We start from the raw sequence: 24,065 nt of genomic DNA, 5'->3' as shown, positions 1-24,065 counted from the left end.
GTATCTTTTTGGGGTAAAACTTTGCTGGCACTAATTTCAGAAAAAAGAAGAGGACTCCACCAACCTTACTGGCAATCACGTCACTAATGACTGAAGCAAGGTGTGATGAGCCGAAAGTCCTTTCTGCACCTCAAATATCCTGACACTGAATTCATGAGTATAGTGTACCTAGGTGACACTAGGCCTCCTGCTAAACTATCCCCATTCCCCACAAGGGTGCGCCTACCAGCTTCTGCAATTTCTAATAGCTTACAAGAAACATTTTCACAGGAGCTTAACCCAGTCGTTGAGTGTTCCATTTCCCACACCACTTTCAAACTTCTTTCTGTGCTGTGCTGTGCGCGCTCAGTCGATTTAGTCATTTTCAACTCTTTGCAACCCTATGGACTGTAGCCCACCAGGCTCCTCTGACCATGGGATTATCTCAGCAAGAATAGTGGAGTGGGTTGCCATTTCCTCCTCCAGGGGATCTTTCCAATCCAGGGATCTAACCTGCGTCTCCTACGGTTCCTGAATTGGCAGGTGGATTCTTTACCACTGAGCCACCTGGGAAGCCCTATTTCTGTGGAGTTCACACCAAAACTTCTGAAGATCCTACTGGTACTCACATTCCCTCCAAGTCTAGAAGAAACTGTAAGAAAAGGGGCCAACCCAGCCACAGTGAGGACAGCATCCCAGAGATAAGCTCACTGTGCCCTGTAAGCTGAAGCATGGGTTATGATGAGACATAACCTGTTAGGCTCCAGATGTGGCACATCACTCTCTGAAATTCCTCCAGATCAATGTGGAAAACTGACAAAGTCCACAGTACACTCTGAGCAGTTGAAACCACTCTGCAATTCTATGAATTCCATGGGTTCTTAAGTAAGCAGGAGGAAGTCAGTGGTTTTTCGGGAAGATGTTATGCGGGAGCTCCATCCACATGTATAATTTCACTTAGACCTTATCAACGTCTTATGCTGCTGCTGCTGCTAACTCACGTCCAACTCTTAGCGACCCCATGGACTACAGCCTACCAGGCTCCTCTGTCCATGGGATTTTCCAGGCAAGAGTACTGGAGTGGGCTGCCATTGCCTTCTCTAATCAATATCTTATGAGGTTCATGTTATTGTAATTTCTACCCTTAAAATGTATAGCTGGGGAAACCAAGGTAAAGATGAATAAGCAGTCTAAAGTCACCACTAGTGGCAATGCCAGGATTCAAATCTAAGGAGTCTGGTTTACAAAACCATCTAAAGTTATGTGATTTTAAGACGTGTTAAAGCTTGAATAAAACAGGGAATAGAAAGTATAAACAACAGCCATTTTTTATTAGACATACTGTACACCAGATACGATGCAGAATTCTTACGTATAGTTTACAAAAGGCCCAGTTTTAGTGGGTTTTTAGCACTACCACTACAAAAATAGTTAGAGAAGTCAAATTCAACAAAGCACTGAAAGATCTTCTCTGCCCTTAAGGAGACTAGCAGAAAGGTCTGACAATCCAAGGATTACAGAACAAAGTAGAAAGTGCCAGAGGGAAGACGCTAGGAGAACAGGAGAGCATCTAAATCAGACTCGGGGTCAGAAAAGGCACCCTGCAGCTACTGTACTTAGCTGAGTTCTAATCACAGATAAGTGTTACCTGGATGGAGAGGAGCAAGAGAATCTCACACAGAGAGAAGAGCAGAGGCTACTGGATGGAGACCTTAAGTAGCAAAGTACTACGGGGAGTGTGGCACAAAAAGAGCATGTGAGAAGAGGGATGCTGGGGTGAGCAGAGCCATCCAGGTTTCCCACCATAACCATCTCCACACAGCTCAAACGTGAGTCAACTGCATCTTTATGTCTCTTTTCCTTTTGTCAATAATCCTTCCTAGTGCTCTAGTTTCAAGATGGAACTTAAATGGAATTACACTGAACACCTCAAAATCCCGTAATTACACTCAGCTTCAATTATAATTACTCATTGATCCAAACCTTTTATCACATAATTATCTTGGCCTTACTGGCTACTGGTAAGATAATTAATATAAGTTAGTTGCTCAGTTGTGTCCAACTTTTCAACCCAATGGAGTATAGCCCACCAGGCTCCCCTGTCCATGGAATTCTTCAGAAAAAATACTGGAGTGGATAGCCATTCCCTTTTCCAGGGGATCTTCCTGACCCAGGGATCAAACTGAGTCTCCTGCATGGCAGGCAGATACATTACCATCAGAGCCACCAAGGTATAATAGTAGCTTATTAGCTGATGTTAATTAACTAATAAGATAAAAACAAAGGCAAACCAGTATGAAGTCACACCCTGGGATAGGTCACATGGAGTGTAATGCCACATTATAGATCAAAGACATGCTTAGTTTTAGTATTCAATTCCAGCAATAACATATTTTTAAAACAGTACTTGCAGACAAGAGAGATTTGACCAATCTTCCTATCATTCAGCCAGTTTGTGTCTACTGAATGTAGACACATTCTTATCTTTTCAAGTGTGCATGCTCACAAGAAGTTGAATGACTTTGGATGAGGAGAAGAGAGCTACAAATAAAATCCAGCAATAAAAATAACAGAAATTTGTTTTAGCCATCCATACCCAAAGTATACATGGTGAGTTTATATTTCTACTATGAGAAATGCTGGACTGGAAGAAACACAAGCTGGAATCAAGATTACCCAGAGAAATATCAATAACCTCAGATATGCAGATGACACCACCTTTATGGCAGAAAGTGAAGAGGAACTAAAAAGCCTCTTGATGAAAGTGAAAGTGGAGAGTGAAAAAGTTGGCTTAAAGCTCAACATTCAGAAAACGAAGATCATGGCATCCGGTCCCATCACTTCATGGGAAATAGATGGGGAAACAGTGGAAACAGTGTCAGACTTTATTTTTCTGGGCTCCAAAATCACTGCAGATGGTGACTGCAGCAATGAAATTAAATGATGCTTACTCCTTGGAAGGAAAGTTATGACCAACCTAGATAGCATATTGAAAAGCAGAGACATTACTTTGCCAACAAAGGTTCGTCTAGTCAAGGCTATGGTTTTTCCTGTGGGCATGTATGGATGTGAAAGTTGGACTGTGAAGAAGGCTGAACGCCGAAGAATTGATGCTTTTGAACTGTGGTGTTGGAGAAGACTCTTGAGAGTCCCTTGGATTGCAAGGAGATCCAACCAGTCCATTCTGAAGAAGATCAGCCCTGGGATTTCTTTGGAAGGAATGATGCTAAAGCTGAAACTCCAGTACTTTGGCCACCTCATGCGAAGGGTTGACTCATTGGAAAAGACTCTGATGCTGGGAGGGACTGGGGGCAGGAGGAGAAGGGGACGACAGAGGATGAGATGGCTGGATGGCATGACTGACTCGATGGACGTGAGTCTGAGCAAACTCCGGGAGTTGGTGATGGACAGGAAGGCCTGGCGTGCTGCGATTCATGGGGTCACAAAGAATCAGACATGACTGAGCAACTGATCTGATCTGATCTGATCTGATGTGAAATCTAATGAGGCAATTGACTAAAAAAATTAAAGTCTTTCAGAATGAAGGTATAAATAAAGTTGCTAATTAGTAAAATCTGCACTTATTCACTCATTCATCAAATATCTAAAGTGCATACAGGGAACCAAGGACAATGTCAGTTAATTAACTAGTAAGATAAAAACAAAGGCAAACCAGTACGAAGTCACACCTTGGGATAGGTCACATGGAGTGTCATGCCACGTTATAGACCAAAGACATGCTTAGTTTTAGTATTCAATTCCAGCAATAACATATTTACCACATGTTCACCACAATAAATAAGACAATGCCCATGATAGTAAGGAATCTACCCTGGAGGCTGGCAAAGAGACAAGCTAACAGACACTTACAAAATGAAATGACAACTATTAGGGCAAGTGTGGGAGGTTGGAGTACACAGCACACAAGCCAAGCCCTAACATACAGGAAAGCTTCGGAAAGAGAATAACTTCTAAGGGCTCATGTCTGGAGAAGAACAGGGGTTACACAGGCCTCATATAAAACTCAAATGATACAGAAAAAAGATAGACACTCATCTCCCAAGTGAAACATCGTAACAAATGGTCCTTCTCAGGAAAAAACTCCTTTGAAAATAAATCATACCCAAATATATCAACACACTCTTTGGTTTTCAGGTATCAAAGGAGTGAATTCCTAAGACTGGAAAACCCTATTGTTTCTATATATATATACAGAAGCCTTCCCTACACTGGGAAGGCGTTCCAAGACCTCCAGTGGATCCCTAAAACCGCAGATGGCACTGAAACCTGTATGTACTGTTATTTCCATACATACATACCCATGATAAAGTTTAATTGATAAATTAAGCATAGTAAGAGATTAACAACAGTGATAATAAAACAGAACAATAACTATACTGTAATAACAGTTATGTGAACGTACTCTCGCTCTCCCAAAATACCTTACTATACAAATTTAATGTGTTTTCCATCTTAACTGAGCAGTTATCATGCCCTGTGGCTATAACTTTCACAGTTTGAGGTGTGACAGCAAAATTAGCACAAATTTCTTTTTCGTTTTTCACAATTTCACAAATGGAAGGTTTATTCTTACCACAGATCTTAGCAACCTCAGCATATGATGTTTTTTTCTTAAGAACATTTACACTTTTCACTTAAAGCTTTGGCATTTCTGAATTGCCAGGATCACTTCTCCTGCACTTGGGGCCATTATGAAGTAAAATAAGGGTCACTTGAACATAAGCACTGCAACAATCAACCTAACAACCAAGAGAGCTGCTGAGTGACGAATGGCTGAGACACATTGGGCAGAGGGGTGAGTCCCATTTCAAGCTGGAGCAGGCAGGACAATACCATCACACAACCAGAACAGTGCTCAACTTAAAACTTATGAATTTTGTTTCTGGAATCTTCTATTTAATATTTTCAGCCTGTAGTTGACCACGGTAACCAAAACCTTGGATAAGAGTGGACTAATGTATATCTTCTTAAAGTTAGAATGTGCCATTAGGCTCTGAGGTATCTAAAATAATTGGTAGTTTCAGGAAACAAGAATTTACTTTCGACTGGAGGTGGGGGTGGTGGAGAGATTACATAGCATCTGTCCACCTTTCTTCCTCAGGTGCACAGGAAGAGGCAGACTCAGAGCTGGTTAAGCTGCTTCATCAAATGCTGGCTGCTTAGCACAAGAGGAGGTGAGACAGAAAAACAAGCTGTTTTAATTAAATCAGTCATATTTAACCAAACCTCCTATAACTGATAATGTCGTTCAACAGACAAGCGAGATGTAACCTAGCTAAAATGTCAATAATCTTGAAGAGCAACACAACTCCATAACAAGTGGTAGCACCATCAACTTTTTCTCCTTAAAACAATGATGGTTAGAATGGGAATTTCTGTAGCAGTGAAGCACAAGGAAAACCTAGCTGCTGGTTCACCACCACATTCAGAGTCCTGAAAAACAGCAGAGATTGTACCTGCTGAGATTTCAAAGCAAAATAAGAAAGGGTGATGGCCAACTATGGTCAATGATTTAGAAAGTGCCTTAAACAAGAACAGGATCCCAGAATAGAGAATTTCACATAGAAACATGTCACAAGAAGATGTGGCAAGAAGCACATTACTGAGTATTTGTAGAGAAGGGAAGGTAAAGAATCCAGATTTAAGGACTTCTAAGAATACTTGGTCATAGTTAAGAGAGAAAAAAAAAAAAACACCAATAATTGGAAATAAAGTGAAAGAAGATATGAGCAACAGGGAAAAGATAATAGGGATGAAGCAAAGTGGAAACATGAGGATTTTACAGAGAGGAAACAGTAATGGTAGAAGTGAGTTCTGAACACGTGTGATGAAAAAACTACGTGCAGAAAAAGGAAAATATGTACAAGGAAAACATCTTCATTAAAAATTATTTTAAAAATCTGATGAAATAAAATATGAGCTAGATATCCTTGCTGTTACTGTTGATGCTGTTCAGTCACTAAGCTGTACCCAACTCTTTGCAACCCCATAGACGGTAGCACACCAGGCTCCTCTGTCCTCCATTATCTCTGGGAGTTTGCTCAAATTCCTGTTCACTGAGTCAGTGATACTATCTAACCTTCTTATTCTCTGCTGCCCCTTTCCTTTTGCCTTCAACATTTCCCAGCATCAGGGTCTTTTCCAATCTGAGTACACCTCATTGGAAAATGAGGAGTGAAGAGCAATTAGTAATAGCTCCAGAAAAGATGAAGCAGCTGGCCAAAGCAGAAATAACACTCAGCTGTGGATGGGCCTGGTGGTGAAAGGAAAGTTGATGCTATAAAGAACAATCTGTATAAGAACCTGGAATGTTAGGTCCATGAATCAAGGTCCATAAATTGGACATGTTCAAACAGGAAATGCCAAGAGTGAACACTGATATCTTAGAAACCAGTGAACTGAAATGGATGGGAAAAAGCAAATTTAATTCAGATGACCATTGTATCTACTACTGGGAGCAAGAAATGGAGCAGCCCTTGTAGTCAAAAGGAGAGTATGAAATGCAGTACTTGAGTGCAATCTCAAAAATGACAGAATTACCTTGGTTCATTTCCAAGGCAATCATTCAGCATCACAGTAATCCAAGTCTGTGTCCCAACCAGTGATGCTGAAGAAGCTGAAGCTGACTGGTTCTATGAAGACTTACAATGCCTTCTAGAACTCACACCAAAAAATATGTGCTTTTCATCTTAGGGGATTGGTATACAAAAGTAGGAAGTCAAGAGATAACCAGAACAGGCAAGTTTGACCTCAGAGTACAAAATGAAGCAAAGCAAAAGCTAACACAGTTTTGTTAAGAGAACATGCTGGTCATAGCAAATACCTTCTTCCAACAACTCAAGAGATGACTACACATGGACATCACCAGATGGTTAATACTGAAATCAGATTGACTCTACTCTTTGCAACTGAAGATGGAGAACCTCTATACAGTCTGCAAAAAGAAGACCTGGGATCAGATCGTGAGCTCCTTATTGCAAAATTCAGATTTAAGTTGAAGAAAGTTGGGAAAACCACTTGGGTATTCAAATATGACCTAAATCAAATCCCTTATGATTGTACAGTAGAGTTAATGAATAGATTCAAGGGATTAGATCTGGTAGACAGAGTGCCTGAAGAACTGTGGACAGAGGTTCATAATATTGTACAGGAGGCAGTGTCCAAAACCATCCCAAAGAAAAAGAAATCCAAGAAGGCAGAGTGGTTGTTTAAGAAGTCTTTATACAGATAGCTGAGAAAAAAAGTGAAAGTCAAGGAGAAAGGGAAGGATATTCCTAACTGAATGCAGAGTTCTAGAGAATGGCAAGGAGAAATAAAAAGACCTTCTTAGCGAACAATGCAAAGAAATAGAGGAAAACAATGCGGAAGACGAGAGATCTCAAGAAAATTGGAAATATCAAGGGAACATTCATATAAGAATGGGCACAATAAATGATAGAAATAGTAAGGGAACTATCAAACAGAAGAGAATAAGAAGTGGTGATGAATACACAGAAGAACTATACAAAAAATGTCTTAATGACATGGGTAACCACTATGGTGTGGTCACTCACCTAGAACTGAACATCCTGAAGTATGAAGTCAAGTGGGCCTTAGGAAGCATTACTATAAAGCTAGTGGAGGTGACAGAATTCCAGCTGAGCTATTTAAAATCCCAAGAGTTGATACTGTTAAAGTGCTGTACTCAGTGTATCAGCAGATTTGGAAAGCTCAGCAGTGGCCTCAGGACTGGAAAAGTTCAGTTTTCATTTCAATCACAAAGAAGGACAATGGCAAAGAATGTCCCAACTACTGTATAACTGTGCTCATTTCACATGCTAGCAAAGTTATGCTCAAAATCCTTCAAGCTAAACTTCAACAGTACTTGAAATGAGAAATTCCAGATGAACAAGCTGGGTTTAGAAAAGGCAGAGGAACTAGAGATTAAATTGCCAACATTTGTTGAATCATGGAGAAATCAAGGGAATTCCAGAAAAACATCTGCTTCTGTTTTATTGACTATGCCAAAGCCTTTGACTGTGGATCACAACAAACTGTGTGACATTCTTAAAGAGATGGGAGTATCAGACCAACTTACCTGTCTCCCGAGAAACCTGTATGTAGACAAAAAATAACAGTTGGAACCGGACATGGAACCACTGACTGATTTAAAATTGGGAAAGGAGTATGAGAAGACTGTATATTGTCACTCTGCTTATTTAACTCATATGCAGAATGCATTACATGAAATCCCAGACTGGAAGAAGCATAAGCTGGAATCAAGATTGCCAGGAGAAATATCAACAATCTCAGATAGGCAGATGATACCACTCTAAAGGCAGAAAGTGAAGCGAAACTTAAGAACCTCTTGATGAAGGACAAAAAGGAGAGTGAAAAAGCTGGCTTGAAGCTCAGCATTCAAAAAACTAAGATCATGGTATCTGGGCCCATTATTTCATGGCATTTCCTTCCTCCTCATACCACACACCTTCTGACTTGGGGAGGCTCATCTTCTACTGTCATATCTTTTTGTCTTTTCATACTGTTCATGGGGTTCTCCTGTCAAGAATACTGGAGTGTTTTGCTACTACCTCCTCCAGTGGACCACGATTTGTCAGAACTCTTCACTATGAGCCGTTTATCTTAGGTAGCCCTGCAGAGCATGACTCATAGCTTCACTGAGTTACCTAAGCCGCTTCACCACAACAAAGTTGTGTTCCATGAAGAGGTGATCAGTTCAGTTCAGTTCAGTCGCTCAGTCGTGTCCGACTCTTTGTGACCCCATGAATCGCAGCACCCCAGGCCTTCCTGTCCATCACCAACTCCCGGAGTTCACTCAAACTCACGTCCATCGAGTCGGTGATGCCATCCAGCCATCTCATCCTCTGTCGTCCCCTTCTCCTCCTGCCCCCAATTCCTCCCGGCATCAGAGTCTTTTCCAATGAGTCAACTCTTCGCATGAGGTGGCCAAAGTACTGGAGTTTCAGCTTTAGCATCATTCCTTCCAAAGAACACCCAGGGCTGATCTCCTTTAGAATGGACTGGTTGGATCTTCTTGCAGTCCAAGGGATTCTCAAGAGTCTTCTCCAACACCACAGTTCAAAAGCATCAATTCTTCGGCGCTCAGCTTTCTTCACAGTCCAACTCTCACATCCATACATGACCACTGGAAAAACCATCGACTTGACTAGATGGACCTTTGTTGGCAAAGTAATGTCTCTGCTTTTTAATATGCTATCTAGGTTCGTCATAACTTTTCTTCCAAGGAGTAAGCATCTTTTAATTTCATGGGTGCAGTCACCATCTGCAGTGATTTTGGAGCCCCAAAAAATAGTCTGACACTGTTTCCACTGTGTGCTCATCTATTTCCCATGAAGTGATGGAACCAGATGCCATGATCTTCGTTTTCTGAATGTTGAGCTTTAAGCCAGCTTTTTCACTCTCCTCTTTCACTAAGGGGTGATACTCTTAGCTATAATTCAAATGAGAAACATCAAGGTAAGACCTTCCAGTTTTCTGACTTTTAGGAGGGGAATCTGAAGGCAAACTCTGAAGCATGCTAGTGGGAAATCAGCAATGCCACAAAACAGAAGAGAAAAACAGAAGCAAGTTCACTTACTACCATCCATTCTTCACATCTTTGAAATGTTTAATGATTCTATCCATGGTCAATAAATACCACCTAATAGGAAATCTATCACAAGTGCTTAAGATACACTGTAGAAGATTATAAGCTAACTTGAGACTGTTAGCTTCAAAATGTCTCTTAAATTTTCTTAAATAAATGAGTTTGCTTGAGTTAGGGCTCTTCCCAACTACTCTATCCTTCAAGGAATGTTTTATATTCTACTTTAGTACAACAAGAAAACAAAAGAAGCTGATAATGTTTTACTATAGAAACATATGTATATATACACACACATATAAGTTAGGAATTAAAAAAAAAATTCACACCCTGTGCAATTTCCTAAAACCTTTTAAAAAACAGTAATATGCAATATAAAGCTATGAAGTGAAAGCAAGCCAGCCTCATTTCAGTTTATTGTTTAATTCACTTGTGACCTAAGAAACAAAGTACAAATAACCAAAGAAGAGCCAAAACTCAGTGTTTTCATAGACGCAAAACAGATACAATCTTAGTAGTGATCTGTGTCCAGGATGTCTAAAGTCCTAAGGGAAAACTACAATAAGCAATCCCTTAAGACAGACCTCAGGCTCTTATGTTTATCCTATCTTCTAGAATGTAAAACTATTATAACTGAACAATTAAATATTTACAACTTCTGTGTGATATACAGGCAAACATTCAAACTTCTTCAATGATTTACTAAAAAGTTTCAACTCCTAAATGTAAGTTAAGGATCAATATTTGTTGCTGTTATTTAGTCACCAAGTCATGTCCAACTCTTCTGAGACCCCAAGGACTATAGCTCACCTGGCTCTTCTCTCCATGAGATTTCCCAGGCAAGAATACTGTAGTATATTACCATTTCCTCCTCCAATGGATCTTCTTGATTCAACGATTAAAGCCACATCTCCTACTTAGCAGGTGGATTCTTTACCACTGAGCCACCACAGAGGCCCAAGGATCTATATTAGCTTCCTTCTCAACAAATAATAGGTTGGCTCCCACTAATACTCTTTGAAACTTTTAAAATTCAAGTCCAGTCTTATCCCATATCCTAGAAGACAGTCGGGAGAAGGCAATGGCAGCCCACTCCACTACTCTTGCCTGGAAAATCCCATGGGCAGAGGAGCCTGGTAGGCTGCAGTCTATGGGGTCACTAAGAGTCAGACATGACTGAGTGGCTTCATTTTCATTTTTCACTTTCATGCACTGGAGAAGGAAATAGCAACCCACTCCACCGTTCTTGCCTGGAGAATCCCAGAGATGGGGGAGCCTGGTGGGCTGCCGTCTATGGGGTTGCACAGAGTCGGACACGACTGAAGTGACTTAGCAGCAGCAGCAGCAGCAGAAGATAGTCATTTTTGCTTTCTTTATTTTAAATGCAAAACGTTAAATCCAAGAGTTCTCTTCTGGTTACCTCAAAAAGCTCACAGTGTAATGTCCTCAAGTAAAGGTGTACTGGGGATACAGCCTGTTTCTCTGTCTACTTTGTAGGCCCAATACACTCTGTTGCATATGTTAAGCACTCTGTAAAGGTTACTGCTTTGCTTTTGAAAATGTGAGTGTGTTAGTGCTTTGAAAAACTCCTCCCTTTGCCAAGCCACGTCTAGGAAATATACAGAGCTGACTTCCCCACCAGAGATGTGTTTTTGTACCAGACTCGCTCCGGTACTCTTGCCTGGAAAATCCCATGGGCAGAGGAGCCTGGTGGGCTGCAGTCCATGGGGTCGCTAAGAGTCGGACACGACTGAGCGACTTCACTTTCGCTTTTCCCTTTCGCTTTTCCCTTTCATGCATTGGAGAAGGAAATGGCAACCCACTCCAGTGTTCTTGCCTGGAGAATCCCAGGGACAGGGGAGTCTGGTGGGCTGCCGTCTATGGGATCGCACAGAGTCAGACACGACTGAAGCGACTTAGCAGCAGCATCTTTCACTACACTGAAAGGTTGTTCCTCTGACATCACTAGCTTTACAATGCTACACCCTTTCTCAGAAACCTTCACTGATTCCCACTGCCCTGGGAATTAAGTCCCAATAAATCATCATTTAAGCCTACCATAATTTTGACCTTTTCTACAGACTCCCCAACATGAACTATTTTGATGCACGTTACCAAACAAGATACATTTGGCCCGTCCCTAGTTTGTGCAATTATCTAGACCAGGAACTGCCTTTCCTCTCCAGTACTTTTTATGAATCCTACTGCACCCCTATCAGGCCCAGCTAAAATCACTTCTGTGAATTTCTCTTGTGAGAACCCTCTTCAGAACCCACATTTTGCACACAATCTTCCACCACCTAATTCTCTTCTCTACATCTCCTGCACAAAGGGCATGGGCAGTGTCAGACACTGGCTCTGCTGGCTCCCACACAGCCTTCCAGACATGCTAGCTGACTTCAAAGGAGAACTAGATATCTATAAGTACTTATTGAATACACTGTTTAGAAGTGACCTCAGGGTTTTTAAACAAAATAATTTTGAGTTATTCAAGCTCATATTGAGATAGGACATAGAGCTATATCTGGGCCTCTGAAGTAAAAGAAATGAAAAACTAGTTTAAAGAAAAGGTAACACTTCACTTTTATAAGCTTAAATCATAATTCTTAACTTAAATTAAAATTCTGTAACTTACTCCTGGTCCTTCTATTTCCACAACCATACCTTACGCCAAGTATAATTAGAAGAATAGTGAGGTGACTTTTACTTCTAAAACTTCACTTTCATCAGTCAAATGTTCATAAAAACACCCCAGTGTACAGCTGATATTCTACCCATTAGAAGTGACAGCCCAAAAGCAGAATGGTGAGAACAAGAAGCTCTCCCTTCCCAGAAGTCAGGAAACTACTCTCAGCTACCCATTTCTGGCAGCAGGAAGTTGATGCAAGAATAGGAAATAACTAAAGATTTTCAGCTGTACAAGCAATAGACCTCTTTAGAGTTTTTTAAAGAATTACATAAAATTGGCAATAAGGGGTAAAAGAAAAGGGAATGACATTTTTTTAAAAAAAATTTCTAACGAGCCCCAAAGAGAGTTCATTTTTTAAAACACTAGTGGTCAGTGATTTCATTTAAACAATCCTTGTTGTGGACCTGGCAGTGAAGATTCAGCTATTCAAAGCTTATCTTTCTTTCTGAAAACCAGTACCAACTATTAGCCTGCTTATATGCTAGCTACTGAAATGGTACAACACAAAGAACCAAAGCAGACTGTCCACAGCCACACAATTCACGGCCAAAATGGGACAAACAGTTGAATGAAGGGTAAAGCTAAATAATCCTTGAAAGAGACAAGGGCACCATACAACCTGCAGGGAAACAGGAGAAAAACCTCATAGGCTAAGAAAATGTCAGGGAAGCAATGAAACTTAGACTACATTCCATCCACTCCCCTCATAGTTATGGCTCAAAGAGGTAAAACAACTGGCAAGGCCAAAGACTTCGTCCCAAAACTTGGGTCATCTTCCTCCGGGGAAGGTGAGCTAGTGTGGCCTTCCCAGTAGTTAAGCGAGTCAGACCTTCATCAGCAGGGGCCTACACATACATAAGTGAAAAACCAGGCTACCAATTCCATAGGAGCTGGGGGAAAGGTAAGAGGAATAGGCCTATTAAAAGTCAACCTTTACAGACTTTTCAAAGAAAAAAATGTCTCAACATAACCACACTATTTTTCTTACTTTTATTTCAATGTCACTTAATAACTACCACACTTTACATCCCAATAACTATTTTTCCAACCAGACTGACTGAAACAGCAGGGCCAGACCTGCTGGATTATTCCAACTATGTTTTCTCCCCAAAACTAAATGAAAACCTACTGATTGAAACTGATGTCAGAGCAGCACTAGGAAACAAATCAAATATCCAATATTCAGTTTAACTTTCCCTCATCTTTCTCTCTCCAATCCACTCTCCACCCAGCAGCCAGTGTGTTTTGTTCAAAATACAAATCTGATCATGCCACATCCCTGCTTAAAACTCTACAATGGCTTTTCCCATGGCAACTCCTGATAAAGACCAAAATGCAGAAAGCTCTAAGAATGCTGGCCTTCACGAACCCACTCAGCCTCCTCTCTTGCCATGATACCCGACCCATCTGACTCCAGCTACGCATTAGCCCCAATAGGAGGCTGGCTCTCTCCCACCACAAGACTTAGATATTGCCATTCCCTATGCCTAACTTCATTTCCTGATTTCTCTTTTCCTTCTGATGACAGCACAATTATTCTTATCCTCTCAGGGAGTATTTCCCTGACCACTGTTATCTATCTTCACAACCCTCACTGTAGCAGTTACTGCCATTAAAATTTGCAGTACATTATCTGTATGATTGTTTCATTAATGCCTGCTTCCTATAATCAATCATAAGCCCCATGAAGGCAGCAGCCATGTCTGTTTTGGCTCACCACTGTTATCTCTAACACCCAGCAGATGAATATTCATTGAATCATGAGCTTAATTAAAGAAGCAGCAAACAAATGATGGAACAAAACAAAGGATCACCTTTCAAAACACAACACAGAGATTAAAGGAAAGTTTAAGTCACTCCCTTCTTAGCCCAAGCTTTCAAATATATGTGCTTTCACAAAGGAAATGATGGGAAAACATATACCTTTCACAAAATGCTAGGAAAATAATACCAAGACGGTTCATTCATACTTCAGTCTTCTAATTAAAAAAGCTACTCACTTTTCATTCAACACTTAAAGTCACTCTTTTCATTGCAACGACTCAAGTATTTGAGGATACTTTAGCAATGGGCAGGTCACTACTGCCTAAAATCACTAACACTACTACCACCATCATTAAAGAGAGAGTTATATTTTTTTCTATCTAAAAACTTTCCCATATTTCATGCAGTGGAAACAAGTAAGCAGGGGTAGAAAGACTGATATCAGACAAAACAGACTTTAGAACAAAGTCTATAATAAAAGACAAAGGATGGCATTATATAATAATAAAGAGATCATTATAAGAAAAGGATGTAATACTTATTAACATATATGCACCTAATATAAGAACACTTAAATATATAAAGCAAATATTAACAGACACAAAGGGAGATATGATAATAATACAGTAACACTCGATTGACATCAGTGGACAGATCATCCAGACTGAAAAATCAATAAGGGAACAGCAGTCTTAAATACCACATTGGACGTAATGAGTATCTGAAAGACATTCCATGCAAAACACCAAAATGCACGTTCTTCTTAGTGCATTTAGAATGTTCTCCAGGATAGATCACATGCTAGGCCACTAAACAAGTCTTAAAACTCTGGCAAGATACAAACCCAACCAAGCAATCTTTCTAACCAGAACAGTGTGACACAAGAAATCAAATACATGGGGAAGGAGGTGGGAGGTATATTCAAGTGGGAGGGGACATGGGTAAACCTATGGCTGATTCATGTTGATGTTTGGCAGAAACCAACACAATACAACTTCCCAAAATCTATAGAAGGCAGTAAAAGCAGTTTTAAGAGGGAAATTTATAGTGATACAGGCCTTACTCAAGAAAACAACCTACTCTACACATAAAGGAATTAGAAAAAGAATTACAAAGCCCAAAGTCATAAGGAAAGAAATAGTAAAGATCAGAGAAAATATTGAGTGAAACAGAGACAAACACACACACACACAAACCAATGAAACCAAAAGCTGGTTTTGGGTTTTTGGGGGGTTTTTTTGGTTAAAGAAAAATAAAATTGATAAACTTTCAGCCAGGCTCACTACCAAGAGAGAATCCAAATAAAAAATTAAAGTGGAAAAATAACAATCCATAACACAGAGATACCAAAAAATCTTAAGAGAATACTAAAAGTAGTTGTATACTAACAAATTAGATAACCTAGTAGAATGGACAAATTTCTAGAAACATACAACCTTCAAAGACTGAATTAAGAAAAATCAGACAATTTCAACAGTGAAACTGAATCTGTAAAAAAAAAAAAACTTTCTGCAAAAAAAAAAGTTCAAGACATGATGGCTTCACAGAAGAACTCTACCAAATATATCAAGAAGAAAGAGCTAATACCTATTCTTCTCAAATTATTCCAAAAAACTGAAAAGAAAGGAACACTCCCAAATTGATTCTATGAGGACACCATCACCCTGATAACAAAACCAGAAAAAGACACTACAAAAAAAGAAAATTATAAGCTAATATCTCTGATGAATATAGATGAAAAATATCCTCACAAAGTATTAGCAAATCAAATTCAACAATATAAATAGGATCACACACCATGATTAAGTGGAATCTATTCCAGGGATGCAAGGATGGTTTAATATCCATAAGTCAATGTGATATACCACATTAACAAAAGGAAGGATAAAATTCACATGATCACCTCAATAGATGCAAAAAAATATATTTGACAAAATTCAATATCTATTCAATATAAAAAAATCTCAGCAAATGTAGATAAAGAAACATATCTCAACATAATTAAGGCCATTTATGATAAATCCTCAGCCAATGATTAAAGCTGAAAGCTTCTGTAAAATTAGTGACAAGAATGTTCACTCTTGCTACTTCTATTTAACACAGCATTGTAAATCCTAGTCACAGCAATTAGACAAGAAAGAGAAATAAAAGGACTCTAAATTGGAAGGAAAGAGGTAAAACTGTTACTACCTGCAGGTGACATGATACAATACATAGAAAACCCTAACATCTCAACACCAATAAAACATTAGAACTAATAAATGAATTCAGTCAAGTTGCAGGAAAGAAGACATCTCTATTGCTTTTCTATACACTAATAATGAACTATCAGACAGAGAAAGTAAGAAAATAAACTCATTTAAAATCACACCAGTCTCCATTTAATAAGGACACCAGTCATACTAAATGACTGGTCCTTCCTACCCCAGTATCTCAGCAACAGCCCTGTTTCTAAACAAACACATTCTGAAGTACTGGGCATTAAGATGTTAACATATGAATGTGTGTGTGGGTGATGGTGGGGGGGAACCTGAACACAAGACAGTGCCACACCTCCAGTCCAAATACAGTTGAGGGGGTTACTTTCAAGATGGCAGAAAAGTAAGATGAGACCACCTTCCTCCAGACAAACACATCAAAAATACATCTGCATATGAACAACTCCTTCAAAACACGTTCTGAACCCTGGTAGAGGAACCCAGACTTCACAGCTCATCTTCACAGAATGAGGCAGGGTAAAAGACAAAAGAAAAAAAGAGACAAAGGAATTTGGGACAAGAACCTGGGCCTTGGGGAGGGAGCATAAAGAAGGAAAGGTTTCCACACACATGGAAACCCCCTCTCAAGTACAACCTAGGAGAACTTCGGAGCCTCAGAGGGGAGTGCAACAGCAGGCGCTTAAAAGGCAAAACAGAATTCAGCACAGAGATCAGTGCTGACCAGCACTTCCCAGCCTGAAACATATGTCTACATGGCCACTGGTGAGAGGAGGCTGGGTACTGAGGGTTAAGTTTCAGGGGTCAGGTTCCAGGAAGAGGACTGGAGCTGACTGCTGTGAAGATACTCTGAAGAGGGTAGTATAGCAAAGCTGAGAATCCAGGGAAAAGCCTCAACCTGCTGGAGAAGCAAGGGATCATTGTCACAGGGACACAATAGCTCTGCCAGCACAAAGACAGGAGGACTTGGTCTTGGCAAGTGTCACAGATGGCACAAGCCATGGCTATGAACTGCAACCCCAGAGGTAGAAATGTTGACTACCTGACACCAAAGAAGAGCACCAGAGGCAGGACTAGCCACGACTTCAATTTGTAATCCCAGAGGAGGAATGCAGGCCACTTGGCTACCACCAAGAATACCAGGGCCAATGGAAAAGACATCACTGCAGTCCCAAACCACCAAGCTATGAGCAGGCACAGGTCATTATCCACACATTCCTGGGAGCCTATGCAGATATGCTCTGCCAAGGGACCCACAACACGGGGCCAATTGCCCTGAGGGAGTGCATGACCTGCCTCAGAATGGCAAATTCCCCCAGGAATCAGCAACAGCAGGCACATCCCACAAAACCCAATTGTGTCTCTTGCACCCCTCCATCTCCTCAGCCCGAGTAAACAGCTGAAACCTAGTAAGTAGCAACTTTCGGCCCCTCTCATACAGGCAGGAAACAGTCACAGGAGGGCAGCCTACAAGCAGAGGTGGGTCCAAAATCAAAGCTGAGCACCAGGGGCTGTGTGATCTAAGAGGAAAGGAATTCCTCCCTCCAGCCACAGGTACAGCAGATTAAATCCCCAGGATTAGTTTGAGCCTGTGGACTTTGGGGCCAATTGTAGACTTTGGAAGCAAATACAAGCTGCCGTAAGACCAGATCTAAGTCTGAGTTGACCCCACAGCACCCACAGCAGGTCCAGAGAACTTCCTAGAAACACTGGAGAGTTCCTGAGTTGGCAGATTGGCAGGAACTCACTGTGTAATGAGGACAGTGGAGGACATTCCTCTTACTACTACTTTCTCTCTGTATATATAAATAATTTTTCTTCTTCATACTGTTCCATTGTTAACTCGTTTTCATTATTCCTTTAATTTTGGTTTTACTTATTCCTCTTTTAAATGTGTCCATCTTAAAATCATTTTATTTCTATTTTTACAGTACTCTCATGATATTGCATTTTTACCCATGTTTTTGGTTTGGTATTTTTGCTAGTCTAATTTTAAGTATTTGTTTTCACTTATGGATTTATTGACTTAACTGTTCTCTTTCATTTTTTGGTTCCTGTTTACATTCTTTTTTCTCTCTCTCCCCTGTTCTCCTTGTGAGTGTATGTTTATAAGTGTGTGAGTTTATTTAGCAATTTCTTTGACCATTTCTCACAGGGTTTTGTCTGTCTGTTCCTTGTATGATTGTTGACTTTCTTTTGTTTTCTTTTGTTTTCTTTTTTCTCTTCTTTCTTTTCTGTTTTTAAGTCCCTTTCTTTCTTCTTCTCTTCTGTGCTGTGCAGCTTGCAGAGTCCTAGTGCTACAGTAAGGCATTGGTTCTAGACCTCGAAAGTGGGAGACCCAAATCCAGGATGTTGGACCACCAGAGAACCCCCAACCCCGTGGAATATTAATTGGCAAGAGCTCTCCCAAAGGTTTCCATCTCAACACTAAGACCATGGCCCACCCAAAAGCCAGCAAGCTCCAAAGCCAGATGCCTCATATCAAATCATTACCAAAACAGGAACACAACCCTGCCTATTAGCAGATAGGCTTCCCACAGACATACCAAGCCCACAGATATCCCAAAACACAACAATGGAAACAGCACTGCCCTTCAGAGAGACAGTATCCAGCTCAAAGCACTAGAATACAGGAACTAGTTCACTCAACCAGGAAACCTTCACAAAAGCAGAATAAGTGAGGAAGAAGAATGAGTAAGTGAATGAATGAATAAGTGATCTGGGAGACAGAATAGTGTAAATAACTGAAGTATAGCAGAATAAAGAAAACCAAATGAAAAGAAGACAGTCTCAGAAACCTCTAGGACAACATTAAATGCACCAACATTTGAACTAGAGGGATACCAGAAGAAGACAAAAAAAAAAAAAAAAGAGAATGAAAAAATATCTGAGGAGATAAGAGTCTAAAAGTTCCCTAACGTGGGAAAGGAAAATAGCCACCCAAGTCCAGGAAGCTCAGAGAGTCCCATACAGGATAAACCCGAAGAGAAACACACCAAGACACATATTAATCACACTCACAAAAACTAAAAACAAAAAAAAAATATTAAAGCAGAAAAGTAAAAGCAATAAATAACATATAAGGGGATCCCCATAAGAATAACAGCAGATATTTCAACCAAACTCTGCAGGCCAAAATGGAGTCATAGGATATACTTAAAGTGATGAAGGGAAAAAATCTACAACCAAGATTACTGTACCCAACGATGATCTCATGCATATTAGATGAACAAATCAGAAGTTTTACAGATAACCAAAAGTTAAGAAAATTCAGCACCACCACATCAGCTTTAAAACAAATGCTAAAGGAACTTCTCTAGAGAGGAAACACAAGAAAAAGAAAATACAAAAACAACCCAAAACAATAGTGAAAGGGAAAAGTGAATAGTGAAAGGAAAAAATATATATCATTACCTTAATGTAAACGGATTAAATGTTCCAACCAAATGACACAGACTGGCTGAATGGAAACAGAAACAAGAAGTATATGCTGTCTACAAGAGACCCACTTCAGAGCTGGGGTCACATACAGACTGAAAGTGAGGGACTGGAAAGATTCCATGCAAAAGGAAAACAAAAGACAACATAGCACCAATACTTGCATCAGATAAAACAGACTTTTAAACAAAGATCAATACAAGAGACAAGGAAGGACACTACATAATCATCAGGAATCAAGCAAAAAAGAAATAGGAGCACCACAATACATTAAAGCAAATGCTAACCACTATAAAAGGGGAAGTAAGACAGTAACACAATAATACTAGGGGACTTTAACACCCCACTCACACCAATGGAGATTATCCAGACAGGAAATTAATAAAGGAACACAAACATTAAATGACACATTGGACCAGTCAGACCAAACTGACATCTACAAGAATTTCATCTGAGAATAATAGAATTCACTTTATTCGGATTACATCTTGGATCACAAATCAAGTCTGGCTAAATTAAAAAAAACTGAAATTATATCCAGCATTTTTTCTGACTACTATACTGTAGGGTTAAATATCAACTAGAGTAAATAAACTGTAAAACACAAACACATGGAGGCTAAACAATATGCTTCTGAATAACCAAGCGATCACTGAAGACATCAGAGGAAATCAAAAAGTACCTGGAAACAAATGACCATGAAACCATCACAACCGAAAACCTGCGAGTGAAGGCAGTGCTGAGAGGGACATTCACAGCAATACAGGCCTACTTCAAGAAACAAGAGAAACATCAAATAGACAACCTAACCTCGCACCTACAGGAAAAAAAAAAATAAAAAATCTCCCTTTTAACAGAAGGGGAAAAATCATGAACATTAGAGCAGAAATAAATGAAAAAGAAATGAAGGAGACAATACCAAAGGTCACTAAAACTAAAATGCGATTCTTTCAGAAGATAAACAAAACTGACAATCTATTATCCAGACTCATCAAGAAAAAAAGGGAGAAGACTCAAATCAATAAAATTAAAAGTTAAAAAGAAGTTACGACAACACAGAAATACAAAAGATCATAAGAGACTGCTACAAGCAATAAAATGGACAACATGGAAGAAATGGACATATTATCAGAAAAGTATATTCCTCCAAGACTGAATCAGGTGGTCGTGGTGGTTTAGTCACTAAGTCGTGTCTGACTCTTGCAACCCCATGGACAGCAGCCTGCCAGGTTCCTCTTTCCATGGGATTCTCCAGGCAAGAATAATGGAGTGGGTTGTCATTTCCTTCTCCAGACTGAATCAGGAAGAAATAGAAAATACAAAAGATGAATCACAAGCACTGAAATTGAATCTATCGTCAAAAATCTTCCAACAAACAAAAGCCCAGGGCCAGACGGCTTCACAGGTGAATTCCACCAAATATTTAGAAAAGAACTAACATGTACCCTGCTCAAACTGTTACAGAAAATAACAGAGGAAGGAAAACTCCCAAACTCATTCTATGAGGCCACCACCATCCTGATGACCAAAACCAGACAAAGATACCATAAAAATATTATAGGCCAGCATCACTGAGGAACATAGGTGCAAAAACCCTCAAAAAAATTCCTGCAAACAGAATCCAACAACATGTTAAAAGGATCATACAACATGATCAAGTGGAGTTTATCCCATGCATCCAAGGATTTGTCAATATACACAAATCAATCAACATGATACACCATATGAACAAACTGAAAGATAAAAAACACATGATCATCTCAATACATGTCGGAAAAGCTTTTGACAAAATTCAACAAGCATTTATGATTAAAAAAATTTTTTCAGAAAATTGGCACAGAAGGAACCTACCTCAATACAATAAAGACCATATAAAACAAATCCACAAAAACATTATTCTCAATGGTGAAAAACTGAAAGCATTTCCTCTAAGATTAGGAACAAGACAAGGGTGCCCACTCTCACCAGTATTATTCAATATAGTTTTGAAAAGTCCTAGACACAGCAATCAGAGAAGAAAAAGAAATAAAGGGAATCTGTATTGGAAAAGAAGAAGTAGAACTCTCTTTGTTTGCATGTGACATGACACTACACATAGAAAAACCCCACGTTTGCAACCAAAAAACTACCAGAACTAATCAATGAATACAGTAAAGTTTCAGGATATAAAACTAATACAGAGAAATCCCTTGCATTTCTGTATACTAACAATGAAAAATCAGAAAGAGAAATTAAGGAAACAATTCCATTCACCACTGCAACAAAAGAGTAAACTAGGAATACACCTACCTAAAGAGACAAAAGATCTATATACAGAAAACTGTAAGACACTGATGAAAGAAATCAAAGATGATACCAACAGATGGAGAGATATACCATGTTGTTGGATTGGAAGAATCAATATTATGAAAATGACTGTACTTCTTAAAGCAACCCAGATTCACTGCAATCTCTATCAAAACGCCAATGGTATTTTTCACAGAACTAAAACAAAAAATTTCACAACTTATATGGAAACACAGAAGACCCCAAATTGCCAGAGCAATCTTACCAAAGAAAAATGGAGCTAGAGGAATTAGGCTTCCTGACTTCAGCCTATACTACAAAGATACAGCAATTAAGACACTATGGTACTGGAACAAAAACAGAAATACAAACTAATGGAACAAGATAGTAAGCCCAGAGATAAAGCTACACACCTATGGGCACCCAATCTTTGATAAAAATGACATTAATATAACAATGGATTAAAGTTTCTTCAATAAGTGGTGCTGAGAACACTGAACAGCTACATATAAAAGAATGAAATTAGAACACTTCCTAATACCATATACAAAAATAAACTCAAAATGTATTAAAGACTTAAATGTAAGGTCAAAAACTATACAGTTCTTAGAGGAAAACATAGGCAGTGCACGCTTTGACATAAATCATAGCAAGATCCTCTTTGACCCACCTCCTAGGGTAATGGAAATAAAAACAAAAATAAACAAATGGGACCTAATTAAACTTAAAATCTTTTGCATAGCCAAGGAAACAATAAATAAGATTAAAATCAACCCTCAGAATGGGAGAGAATAATTACAAATGAAGCAACTGACAAAAGATTAATCTCCAAAATATATAAGCAGCTCATTATCAGAAAAACAAATAGCCCAATCAAAAAGTAGGCAGAAGGCCTAAACAGACATTTCTCCAAAGAAGACATATATATGGCCAATAAACACTTGAAAAGATGCTCAACATCACTCATTATTAGAAAAATGCAAATCAAAACTACAATGAGGTTATATTACCTTACACCAATCTGAATGACCATCATCAAAAAAAACTAGAAACAATAAATGCTGCAGAGGATGCGGCGAAAGAGAAGTTTCTTGAAGTGTTGGTGGGAATGCAAACTGACACAGCCACTATGGAGAGCAATATGAAGATTCCTGTAAAACTAGGAATAAAATTACCATATGACCCATCAATACCACTACTGGGCATATATCCTCAGAAAACCGTAATTCAAAAAGACACATGTGCCCCAATGTTCACTGCAGCACTATCTACAGTAGCCAGGACATGGAAGCAACCTAGATAAGACGTGGTACATATATTTAATGGAATACTATTCAGCCATAAAAAAAACAAATTTGAGTCAGCCATAGTGAGATGGATGAACCTAGAGCCTGTTATACAGAGTGAATTAAATCAGAAAGAAAAAAACAAATATCATATATCAACACATATATATGGAATCTAGAAAAACAGTACTGATGAAGAACCTATTTACAGAGAAGAAAAGGGGATGCAGATGTAGAGAACAGACTGGCAGACACAGTGGGAGAAGGAGAGAGGGCAAACTGGCAAAGCAGCACTGACATATATACAGTATTATGCATAAAATATGTAACTAGTGGGAAGCTGCTGTGTTAAAGACGGCCCAGCCTGGTTGGTGCTCTATGACCATCTAGAAGGCTGGACTGAAGGTTTGAGAGAGGCTCAAGAGGGAGGGTACACATATATATGTGTATATATATAATACATATGATTATGACTGAATCTCGTTGATGTACCACAAAGACCACCTCAAGATTGAAAAGCAATTATCTTTATTTTTAAAGATAAAAATAAATTAATTAAATAAAATCACACCAAAAAAATAAAATGCCTAAGAATAAACTTAACTAAGGAGGTGAAAAGGTTATACTCTGAAAATTATAAAATACTGACAAAACAAAAAGAAATAGATGATACAAAGAAATAAAAGATATCCCATGTACATAAGTTTTGAAGAATTAATATTGTTAAAATGTTCACATCATCAAAAGCAATCTATAAATTTAATTCAATCCCTATCAAAATA

The 24,065-nt window shown here is 39.2% G+C and overlaps 1 protein-coding gene across 6 annotated transcripts in view; it reads right to left on the bottom strand.

Annotated features, from left to right (window-relative positions):
• The window catches only part of KLHL2 (kelch like family member 2), a 173,592-nt gene that overhangs the window by 131,295 nt on the left and 18,232 nt on the right, over positions 1-24,065 (bottom strand). The gene's annotated exons all lie outside the window — the stretch shown is intronic.

This window comes from Bos grunniens, chromosome 17, assembly GCF_055505025.1.
Source record: "Bos grunniens cultivar Pamir isolate PY7600 chromosome 17, Bosgru_T2T1.0, whole genome shotgun sequence".
Classification (NCBI taxonomy): Eukaryota; Metazoa; Chordata; class Mammalia; order Artiodactyla; family Bovidae; genus Bos; species Bos grunniens.
Note: the sequence above shows the minus strand (reverse complement) of the source record. Positions and strands in the feature narration are given on the sequence as shown.